Source organism: Oncorhynchus kisutch, linkage group LG20, assembly GCF_002021735.2.
Source record: "Oncorhynchus kisutch isolate 150728-3 linkage group LG20, Okis_V2, whole genome shotgun sequence".
NCBI classification, from domain to species: domain Eukaryota; kingdom Metazoa; phylum Chordata; class Actinopteri; order Salmoniformes; family Salmonidae; genus Oncorhynchus; species Oncorhynchus kisutch.
Genome location: NC_034193.2, coordinates 27,830,529 through 27,842,753, shown reverse-complemented (window position 1 = coordinate 27,842,753; position 12,225 = coordinate 27,830,529).

The window sequence follows — 12,225 nt, the reverse complement described above, 5'->3', positions numbered from 1 at the left end:
GCCTGCCTCCAAGTAGTGGGCCGCAACTGGGTAAGTAAAGTTTTTACACCTAATGGTGCTACGATGCTCTGAGATACGTACTTTTAATTCGCGCTTTGTTTTACCCACATCATTTTTACCACAAGGACAAGTTATAAGATAAATAACTGCCTTAGTGGAGCACATAATAACACCTTTGTTTGGGATTGATTTCCCTGTTTGTGGGTGTTTGAAGGATCTACATTTATAAGTGCCATTGCATTGAGCACAGCCATTACATTTGTAATTTCCATCCAATAGACGTTGTTCAGGAATATCTTGGGGTGTTAAATCAGAGTGTACCAATTGGTCTCTGAGATTTCTGCCCCACGAGAATACGACAAAGGGAAGGTCCAAAGTCTCGGCAATGTGTTTATCATCGGATTTTAGAATGTGCCAATGTCTGTGAACAATTCCCTTAATTTGTTCAGAACGCTTTGAATAGCGGGTAGTTAGAACACAAGAATGCATCTTTTGCGAGACTGACCTTGAAAAAGCTCATGTCTCCTTTTGTTTAGAATCTGATCATTTTTGTAGCCCATCTTCTTGAACTTTCTTTGCGTCTCAGCCATATTTCTGTCGAAATCTGATTGTTTTTTGCAAATTCTTTTGATTTGACAGGATTGGCTATAGAGCAAACTATTTTTCATGGGAAGTGGGTGACAACTATCAGCCCTCAAAAAACTGTTACGATCAGTAGGCTTCCTGTTAAGATCAGTGTATAGAACCCTATCTTCACACAAGATCAGAAGATCAAGAAAACTGATTTGACATGTATCAGATTGCATAGTAAATCTCAAATGATCAGAACAGGAGTTAAGAAAAGCATGGAACGCCTGGAGCTGTTTTGCATCACCCCTTCATAGAACAAAAATATCATCAATATACCGTTTCCAAATAATGATGTTAGGCAAGACTGTTTCTCCATGTAAGCCACATACAAATTAGCATAGTTAGGAGCCATGGGGGATCCCATAGCAGTACCCTTCATCTGAAATAAAGAAATCATTTAGAAACATTAAATAGTTGTGTGAGTACTATTTTAGCCAATGCATGCACTGGAAGGTAGTCAAAGGACAAGCACCTCTTTCCCACTCCTATTGCTCCCTATGGAACAGCTTGTTGCCCTAGACATACAGTGAAATTCTGAGATTATTCAGAACCCTTCCATTTTTTCCACATTTTGTCCATTTACAGCCTTGTTCTAAAATGGGTGAAATATTTTTTTCCCTTATCAATCGACACACAATACCTCATAATGACAAAGCGAAAACAGTTTTTTTAAATAAAAATAAAAATAAAAACAGAAATACCTTATTTGCATAAGTATTCAGACCCTTTTCTATGAGACTTGAAATTGAGCTCAGGTGCATCCTGTTTCCATTGATCATCCTTGAGATGTTTCTACAACTTCATTGGAGTCCATCTGTGGTAAATTAAATTGATTGGACATGATTTGGAAATGCACACACCTGTTTATATAGGGTCCCACAAATGACAGTGTATGTCAGGGAAAAAAGCAAGCAATGAAGTCAAAGAAATTGTCTGTAGAGCTCAGAGACAGAATTGTGACGAGGCACAGATCTGGGGAGGGGTACCAAAAAATGTCTACAACATTGAAGATCCCCCAAGAACATTATTAAGAAGTTTGGAACTACCAAGACTCTTCCTAAAGCTGGCCGCCCAGCCAAACTGAGAAATCGGGGAGAAGGGCCTTGGTCAGGGCCAATAACCCAATGGTCATTCTGACAGAGCTCCAGAGGTCCTCTGTGGAGATGGAAGAACCTTCCAGAAGGACAACCATCTCTGCAGCACTCCACCAATCAGGACTTAATGGTAGTGACCAGATGGAAGCCACTCCTCAGTAAAAGGCACATGACAGCCCACTTGGAGTTTGCCAAGTGACGCTCTCCATCCAACCTGACAGATCTTGAGAGGATCTGCAGAGTAGAATGAGAGAAACTCCCCAAATACAGGTGTGCCAAGCTTGTAGCGTCGTACCCAATGGTGCTTCAAGAAAGTACTGAGAAAAGGGTCTGAATACTTGTGTAAATGTGATATTTAAGTTTTACATTTTTGTACATTTGCAAACATTTCTTTAAACCAGTTTTTGCTTCTTCATTATGGGGTATAGTGTGTAGATTGATGAAGGGAAAAAAAACGAACTTAATCCAATTTAGAATAAGGCTGTAACGTTAAAAAAATGTTTTAAAGTCAAGGGGTCTGAATACATTCCAAACGCACTGTATAAGCCATAGAGTGGTTTTGGAACCTGTAGCCCTGGTAATTTGACTGTTAATTAAAACTTGTTAGGGCTAGGGTCCTTTTTTTCAGAATTTCCGCCTGACTGACGTGCCCAAAGTAAACTGTCTGTTACTCAGGGCCAGAAGCCAGAATATGCATATAATTGGTATCATTGGATAGAAAACACTTTGAAGTTTGTAGAAATTTTAAAATAATGTATGAGACAATAATACAATTGATATGGTAGGTGAAGATCCGAAGACAAACCAACAGGATTATTTATTTATTTTGAGATCCCATGTTCTTACAATGAAAAGCTATGGGTCCCATGCAATTCCAGCTCCCAGATTGCAATTCCTATGGCTTCCACTAGATGTCAACAGTCTTTGTTCAAAGTTTCAGGCTTGTTTCTTCCCAAACGAGGAAGAATTTTGAGCTTTGGTACAGTCGGAAATCAGTCTGTGGGTGCGCGACGATAGCACTTGCTATTTTTACTTTTCTATTGAACATACTTCTTTCCGTATGAAATATAGTTTAATTACATTTTAGGGTAAAGAGAAACATAGTTTACCTTGGTTTAACTAAGTTTATCGATTTGAGTAATCAACTCATTCAACATGCAGACAAAGGAATCCAAACATGCATGGTCATTTTGTTAGATAAAATCGATTTTATCTAACAAAATGACCATGCATGTTGTAGCTGGGACCCTTTTGGATTGCAAATCAGAGGAAGATTTTTAAAAAGTAAGTGATTATTTAATCGCTATTTGTGATTTTATGAAGCCTGTGCTGGTTGAAAAATATGTTGATGTGAATTTAAGCTTTTAACCGATATAAGACACTTGTATGTACCAAGATGTTTAATATCCATAACTTGTATGATTATTTATTAGAATTGCACACCCTCCAATTTCAACGGAAATTGCTGACAGGTGTCCCGCTGAAGTGACGCCTAGCCCTTTAAACTCATGGGTAAATTAGCAATGGCTTCCAGTCTTGACCTGAATGAGGACTGCCATCTATGGATTATATGTCTATGATTTGTTCCGGACTGTCAGTTCGTCTTTTGCAAATTTGAAAATACAATCATGTGAAAAATGTACTGTTTGGAAAGTAAATTATGTCCTTACTAAATGTGTAATGTCATAGGTATTTAAAACATTTTACCAACCATTTTTTTAATTTATTAATTAAATATTTACTCAGTTGTCTTCCTCAAATGAAGGGGATGATGACACAATCTTTGCCGGGGGGGAAGGGAGTTAATTTAATTCATTGGTCCTCAACTCTTGGCTAAGAAACTTCATTAAGCATAAATGAAGTTAGCTCTTAGCTTGCCACAGAGCAGGTTTGTTTTGAAGGATTTGTTGCCATAGAAATGTACCTGGCTAAAAGGTGAGTCAACTACTTAAGGCCTTTGCAGATTGTATGATTTTAGCTGTCCTATGCCACAATTTTTCTGTCCAAGACAAAATGTAAAAGTCGTCTACAAATGTTTAGGTCGTAAATAATTGTCGGAGATCTTGGCTTTTCAGTGTGACAGGGTCGAGGTCTGCCGATTAAGTACCACTATGGGTCCGACAAACTTCTGGCAATGTCAGATTTGTTTTGCCTTTATTGTATGGTGTGGCTGGTGTTACTGACCAAAAGTGACCAAAATGAGCACTGAGTATGCACACAATAATAGGATTATTGTGAATAGTCAGATTAAAATAAAAGTTTGATTCAAATGTTTACATGCTGGGACCGCCTTAAATCAAATCAAATAAAATTTATTTATATAGCCCTTCGTACATCAGCTGTTATCTCAAAGTGCTGTACAGAAACCCAGCCTAAAACCCCAAACAGCAAGCAATGCAGGTGTAGAAGCACGGTGGCTAGGAAAAACTCCCTAGAAAGGCCAATACCTAGGAAGAAACCTAGAGAGGAACCAGGCTATGTGGGGTGGCCAGTCCTCTTCTGGCCAAGATGTTCAATTGTTCATAAATGACCAGCATGGTCGAATAATAATAAGGCAGAACAGTTGAAACTGGAGCAGCAGCACAGTCAGGTGGAAGTTGAAACTGGAGCAGCAGCATGGCCAGGTGGACTGGGGACAGCAAGGAGTCATCATGTCAGGTAGTCCTGGGGCATGGTCCTAGGGCTCAGGTCAGTTGAAACTGGAACAGCAGCATGGCCAGGTGGACTGGGGACAGCAAGGAGTCATCATGTCAGGTAGTCCTGGGGCATGGTCCTAGGGCTCAGGTCCTCCGAGAGAGAGAAAGAAAGAGAGAAGGAGAGAATTAGAGAACGCACACTTAGATTCACACAGGACACCGAATAGGACAGGAGAAGTACTCCAGTTATAACAAACTGACCCCAGCCCCCCGACACATAAACTACTGCAGCATAAATACTGGAGGCTGAGACAGGAGGGGTCAGGAGACACTGTGGCCCCATCCGAGGAACTATCCGTTCGTGGAGAGCTCCTATCGGTTGGTGGTGCAGATCCGTGGTTGCCATTCCCAAGAGGTAGTTTATCCTGCTCTTCTCCCTTTCGTCAGGTAAATCCTCCCCTTTAGAGAATCAATCACTCTTTTTTTTCCTCCAATCTCCCCCACTGCCGGTTCCCTCCTCTCTCTTGTAGGGGGAAGAAAATAGGTGATTATTAGTACTGTCAGCTGTGCTTAACTCTTAAGGATTAGCCCCTTTTTAAAATGTTCGCCTAAAATGACATACACAAATGTAACTGCCTGTAGCTCAGGCCCTGAAGCAAGTATATGCATATTCTTGGTACCATTTGAAAGGAAACACGTTGAAGTGTATGGAAATGTGAAAGGAATGTAGTATAATATAACACAATAGATCTGGTAAAAGATAATACAAAGAAAAAAACAACTGTTCTTTTGTATTTTTTTTGTGCCATCCTCCTTGAAATGCAAGAGAAAGGCCATAATGCATTATTCCAGCCCAGGTGCAATTTAGATTTTGGCTACTAGATGGCATCAGTATATGTGCAATGTTTTAGACTGATCCAACGAACCATTGTATTTATGTTCAAAATGTTGTATCAAGACTGCCGAAATGTGCCTATTTGTTTATTCATATATTTTCATGTCCAAAATTGTGCACTCTCCTCAAACAATAGAATGGAAATCTTTCACTGTAATAACTACTGTAAATTGGACAATGCAGTTAGATTAACAAGAATTCTCAGGTGCTGGTATTTTTCCATGGGATTCAGAGAAAAACCATGCTTCCACGAACGGCATATCAATGAAGAGATATGTGAAAAAACACCTTGAGGATTGATTCAAACAACGTTTGCCATGTTTCGGTCGATATTATGGAGTTAATTCGGAAAAAAGTTCGACGTTTTGGTGACTGAATTTTCGGTTAGTTTCGGTAGCCAAATGTGTAGTAACAAAACGGAGCAATTTGTCCTACACAAAGAATCTTTCAGGAAAAACTGGACATCTGCTATGTAACTGAGAGTCTCCTCATTGAAACATCTGAAGTTCTTCAAAGGTAAATTATTTTATTTGATTACTTTGCTGGTTTTTGTGAAAATGTTATGTGCTAAATGCTACGCTAAATGCTAAGGTAGCCATCAACACTCTTACACAAATTATTGATTTTCTATGGTTCAAAAGCATATTTTGAAAATCTGAGATGACAGTGTTGTTAAGAAAAGGCTAAGCTTGAGAGCAGGCATATTTATTTCATTTCATTTGCGATTTTTAGAAATCGTTAACGTTGCGTTATGGTAATGAGCCTGAGGGTGTAGTCACGCTCCCGGATCCGGGATGGGTAGGATCAAGAGGTTTTTAAGCTTTCTGCCAATATAAGATATGTCTATGTCCTGGGAAAATGTCTTGTTACTTACAACCTCATGCTGATCGCATTAGCCTACGTTAGCTCATCCGTCCCGTGGAAGGGACACCAATCCCGAAGAAGTTGTTTAAATGCCTCTGATCACCGTTACTCACATGCCAGGCTGGTCTACTATCCATGGAACCAGCCTGCCTCCTGGTGGTCCACATGAGTTATAGCCTAATGTTAGCCAGTTAACATTGAACATGGTTGGTTAGCTACCTGCAGATACATGCAGAGTAGTAACGTTATGAGTTAGGATTATGTTTCATTGTTTAGTTCATTATTTACCTTTACATGCTGTGGAAGAACATTTTCCCTAATGATCTTGTTTACCTGATACATTTGAAATCAGACTATCTGATGGGATTTTGATATGCTCAAAATTGCTAATCAAAATAAACGTTCTACCACAGCTACCATGTTATTTTGGGGAAGCCCATTTGATTTTGAGTTTGGACATATAAAGTTTGTATATGAAAACTATTTTTAAGATGTACAGTATAGGTCTACCTTCAGTTTTTTCCGAACTCATTTCACCCTGTCTGCATAGAGAGGCTGCATAGAGAGGCTTGCACTGCTGGTGCTGAAACACACGCAGATCAAATACACCGCTGCAGTTGACGTTGGACAGTTACGCAGCCTCACAAGGCAATCACAGAATGTGATGACAGAACAGAAGCAAATCGTACAATCTGGCCAGGTTGATATCAAGATTTTAATTTGTGACTCATTTCAGAAAACTAGGCGTATTTCACTAATTCACAGGAGTGCCATTTGAACAGAAACTTTTTTTTATTCAAATTCCTTTTTTGGCAGAAATGCCTTCTGGAATATGTGATCTTACATGTGCCTTAATAACAAGCTTGTATGGCATCTGTAAATACTAATACAATTGTTAAATTACGAGCCCAGTTGGTTTAGCCACGGAAAAAGTCCGGAACCATCCCACTAGCCATGATTGGCTGAGATAATGGATGGGCTGGACATGCTGAGAGATGAGTTCGGATTGGTCTGTCACACTTCTGTCAAAAACATGAGCTTCTCAGTATGTGTAGGTAATCCTTTCTAACACGGCAAAAAAAAATTGATATCACGTAGTAGAACTGCAAAAGTGTTGCTCTTCACTAACTGGAGGACCAAGTTTTGAAATCAGTGGAATTCCCAGTGGAATTAGAGTATGATAGCTAAGAAGATGGAGAAAATGTGTAATATTATTTGTATCTCGTAGCCATTCGCATTGCTAGTTACAGCCTAATGTTAGCTAGCTAACTAACATTGAACCTGGTTGGTTAGCTACCTGTAGATTCATACAGGGTAGTGACGATATGATTTGGGATTATGGTTCATTGTTTAGCTAGCACTCTGGCATTCCAGATTGAATTTACAAACACACCCATAGCATAAACCAGCCTTTAGTCTTGAAATATTTGGTTGTTTAGTACATGGCCTTACATGTGAATCCTTAAAGAGAGGGGTGGGGCTAAGGCTTAAGAGGGTGCGAACGATGTTGAATGGGTGTAGACAACGAAGAGCTCTCCAGTAGGTTTCCCAAGGTATTCAAGGTCCATTTTCTCAAAAGTGAGGTTACAAGTTTAGCAACTTTCAAATCAGAATTACTTTCTCACTGTTCCTTAACTGTAGTGTATGATATCCCATCTCTACTTTTGTCCAATGTAAAAAACAACATTTCAATTGTTGCTACATTAGACCAAATCGAGCTGATCAGCCACATTTGGAAACCTGATATTCGTAAGAGACTGAAGCCGATTTGCAGTCTGCAAAGGACGTTAGCATCACTGTAATAAGAGTTGTACTGTAGCATGAGGTCATAAAGATGATGGAGACAGATGGAGACGTGCTCACCTCTATTGTGCCTTGCTGTACCTCTTCCATTTTTTTGCTTTGCTTGTTGTGCCCACTCCCGAAAGAGAGGTTTCATTAGAATCCATTGAAAAACAAGGCAGACCAGTTTAGTACATTATCCTCCAGCAATCTCTAATAATGGATGACATTGTTGGACCATATGCTACTGTTATGCAATCTGCTACATTAGCTTGTAAAACTGTTCACTACATTAGACTAACTCTGACAATAACAAAGGGGCTGAAGTCTACATCATCCCATACTACATCATCCCATTAGGCCCCTGTATTTTCTAATGTTGGCGGATTACAGGTGGATACACTTTTTTTAATGTCATATCAGGTATGATATGCTTTATAAATTATAGAGATTTAATCATAGGATTGGAGGGTTTTAAATGCTAACATTAATTAGCTAGGTAGCTAGCTAGTTATTCTACTCATCAAAGCCTTATAAAATAGGATGTCAACTCGTCTGTTTACAGCTAGTGTTAGACAACTAGTTAGGAATCATAGCTAATACCTCATTGTCTCTCTGGTTGATAACATTAACTAGCTAGCTAGGGAAAAGCAATGTGTAGCCAGATATGAGTATTTCTGGCATAGTCATGAATAGCTAGCTAGCTAAATAACTGGTAGGTATCAAATGTCATAACTTTTAGAACTTAGACGTGTTCAGTGACAAGGAAAAACTATTATTGGTAACGTCAGCTAACAGGATAGCCTCTCCGCTCCAGGAACTAGCTAGCTATCATTGTTAAAATGTTACCAAGCTAGCTATCTAGCTAATGTAGCTAGCTACTGTAGGTGGCTAGTATCTAGTATCTATGTTCAATGTCTAACGTAAACTCACCCCATTCCGTACAAATGTGCGCAACCGCGACACTCAAACGAGGCTGCAAAGAAAACTAATGGGACTGTAGTGACTGTGTTGACTTCAAAATCTGGGGTGTGAACTACATTTCTATTCAAGCGTCGATCGACATGGTAATGGCTCTATAGTATTGGAGAAAAGTTTTAAACAACTGATCCTCCATTACATCGTGATGTGTCATGCCGTAACGTACAGCACGCATAAAGAAACTATTTCTGTCTTACAATCTCTCTCCACCAGGTGTAGCACTTTTCTCATCGTTTAAAAACAAGAAATGGACAGTGATGGGAGTAAGGAAGGGATACCTAGTCATTTTTTGCGTCATCACTGTAAGCGATCATAACTCTCAAAGCCGCTGTTTACTTCTGAAGATCACTGTTTACTTCAAGATCATCATCATGCCCTAAAAACCCGATTCAAATTCGACATAAACCTTTAAATAGGTATGTAATTACACATTATATAAACTCTTTAAAGTGTTTTATTTACATTTTAGAGGCGAAAAGTTGGACAGATCGAGTGAAAAAGGCCGTTTTCCCACACATCTCCCACACTCTCCTTCTCACTATCACGCATTAGTTTCACTTCCCCACCCGGCATTTTTAAAAAGACCCGACGGAGCTCATTGTCTTCTTGAATTATGCAGAAACGAGCAGCTTGGAGGTCATGCCATACATTTTGTTGGAAAGGGGAGAAATTGTGCTTTACAATGGTATTGACATTACAGTTGATCTGGAAGTATTACGTTGTTTGGGGTGCTAAAATAAGGTAAATTGTATGGACCAAGGCGATGTACAAAAGTGAGTGAGTTTACGTTAATGTTGTTTGACACTAACAGAAACGGTGAATGATTTGCAGAAAAAGTTACACAAGGAAACTTTTAACCAAGGTCCCCTTTGGTCTGTTTAAACTAACGTTAGCTAGCAAGCTAAACTAAATTAAAGTAAGAAAAACAAACAATAAGAATAACAAAACCCTCCTACCTAATCCTGTACTACTAACACAAAAATGCACCCTACTAACTTCTAACAAACCCTCATCTCACTCCTCCAAATCCCTTCCACAGTGCTTGACTTGGACTGAAATAGGTGCCGGTATTCATGTATTCATGTTGGGTGAAGGGAGCTCCACAATACAATACTTTTGAGCTAATATTCTATAAGAGGAACAGGAGCTCAAGCAGTAGAAAATCTTAAGGTGCCAGTACTCAGCTCCCTTGAGCTCCTGCCAAAGTCAAGCACTGCCCTTCCACCTCCCATCCCCGTCCAACCTCAATAACCCTAAACATCAATATTTCCCTCTGTTCCACATACCGGTTCTTACAAAAACACATCAGCACATGCTTCACTGTTTCATCAACCATACATTCCGCATACAAACCATTCACATGCTTGCCAACCAGATGTATTGACGAGTTCAATGTACAATGTACTAGGAGCACACCAGAGCAAACAACACCTCTTCCTTCCTAATCTGACCTTTGAATCTTGGTCATCTTGGATGGATATTTGGATGGCATATAAATGCCCTTGGGCTCGCTGTCCCACCCCTTCTTCCATCTATCATAATGGCTCTAATCTTACATTTGGCCTCACCTACCTCTCCTGGTCATACTGCAGGATTTATTTTGACCCGCGGTGATTTTATTTGCCCCCCAAGTGTTCTGAGCAAAAAAATACAAATTATTTTTGAATCTTCATTGTTGTACATAAAAGACTAAAGGTTTCGGAATGTAATCAAGGTTCAAAATTATGTTTTTGTGAAATACTGTCCGTTATGCTTCCTTTGCCGTGTACAAATTATTTCGAATTATAAAACAGGTTGTTTGGATCCTGGATGCTGATTGGACAAGCAATGTTCTGAGCCGTACTGTAATGGCCCGTCACAGGCACACTATGCCGTCTAACAGTTCCATCTAAATTATCAGTTCGCCTTCATAAGAATATCATGTTCATGTTGCTGTCCAAATCATCTATTGTAGTTATCTCAACTCACACATTACTTCCCCTTATTTCTAGCCTAGCATTTGGTTTGGTACAACGGGTTAATATACGCTAGTGCTGAGCGATTTGTGCTTTTTGAAGTCAGGTTCGGTTTTGGGTTAGATTATAAAAATGTATTTCGGTTTTCAATTTCAGTTTAGATTATTTGGGTTGAATGCTGTAACAACACAGAATAATACAATGATTAAAGTCCCAAGATGGTAGTGACTGCCCATTACTGCCTATCACTTAGTATCCATCATTTATTCACAAAACTTTACTAAAATAATTTCTGTTATGTATAATACATTTGTTTTATTTAATTACTTTATTATTTCATTCCAAGTCATCTCATCTCTATAGAGCTGCTGCATATGCTGTCTGACAAGATCACTATTTTGTAGTTCTTCAAAATAAATAAGGCATACTTTGACTGCTGAATACCAACTATTATTCACTTGGATAATGTATTTTCAGGTAGAGATACCTCGCGAAGCAGCAGCGGCTCTCTATACCCTCAGAAGATCTTGCATTCTTCTGCCTCTTCTGTAGCAGGAATTAAAGAAACACAGAACGTACAGCTGAATGGCACCGGATGAGATGATGGGCTCTTAACCAATTGTGCTGTTGTGTGTTTTTTCACGTTATTTGAAACTTATTTTGTACATAATGTTTCTGCCACCATCTCTTATGACCAAAAAGAGCTTCTGGATATCAGGACAGTGATTGTACTGGACAACAGACAAGGTCCTCATCCCCGTCATTCACAGGAGAAAGAGAAGGAGATATCAGGGATGTAGGTCGGGATACATTGTAAGGACTGACGGTGAGTGGGTAATCTGCCTCCACTGTCAGTCCTATTAGCCAACATACAATCATTGGATAACAAAATAGACAAGCTACGATCACTAATATCCTATCAATGGGACATTAACTGTAATATCTTATGTTTCACCCAGTCATGGCTGAACGACAACATGGATAAAATACAGCTGCCGGGGTTTACGCTGCATCGGCAACAGCAAGATAGAACAGCTGCCTCCGGTAAGACAAGGGGTGGTGGTCTGTGTATATTTGTAAATAACAGCCGGTGCCCAAAATCTAATATTAAGGAAGTCTCAAGGTTTTGCTCGCCTGAGGTAGAGTATCTCACGATAAGCTGTAGACCACACTATTTACCAAGAGAGCCCAATACTTTTCTATGGGTTTAATATGCAGACCCAAGCTTGTCGTCTGCCTTCGGGACGACTCCCATTGTTAGGGCGGAGACATGAGTATCTAGTCATTATATACATATCTCTGACTAACGTAACACCGACATAATCTTTTAGGGAGTGGTAGATGCGATCAATAATGGTTGCAAATGAGATCAGCTGTGTGTGTGAATT